The 381-nt window shown below is 44.9% G+C and overlaps 1 protein-coding gene across 2 annotated transcripts in view; it reads right to left on the reverse strand.

The window, feature by feature from the left end:
* Window positions 1–381, reverse strand: part of LOC109926842 (protocadherin-8-like) — an 8,106-nt gene that overhangs the window by 4,875 nt on the left and 2,850 nt on the right. The gene's annotated exons all lie outside the window — the stretch shown is intronic.

The raw sequence follows: 381 nt of genomic DNA on the forward strand, positions 1-381 counted from the left end.
GACTAAAACCAGAGATAGAGGAGCACACTAGAGAAACAGAAACACAGTGAGATATTTAGCTGGGGAAATGATGGGGACAGGTACCATGGCCAGCAATTGATGACTAAAGCCAGAGACAGAGGGACACACTAGCGAAACAGAAAGACAGAAAGATATTTAGCTGGGGAAATGATCAGCAGAGGTACCATGGCCAGCAGTTGATGACTAAAACCAGAGATAGAGGGACACACTAGACAAACAGAAACACAGAGAGATATTTAGCTGGGGAAATGGTGAGGACACATACCATGGTCAGCAAGTGATGACTATAACCAGAGATGGAGGGACACACTACAGAAACAGAAACACAGAGAGATATTTAGCTGGGGAAATGGTGTGGAC

Source organism: Rhincodon typus, chromosome 6, assembly GCF_021869965.1.
Source record: "Rhincodon typus isolate 14 chromosome 6, sRhiTyp1.1, whole genome shotgun sequence".
NCBI classification, from domain to species: Eukaryota; Metazoa; Chordata; class Chondrichthyes; order Orectolobiformes; family Rhincodontidae; genus Rhincodon; species Rhincodon typus.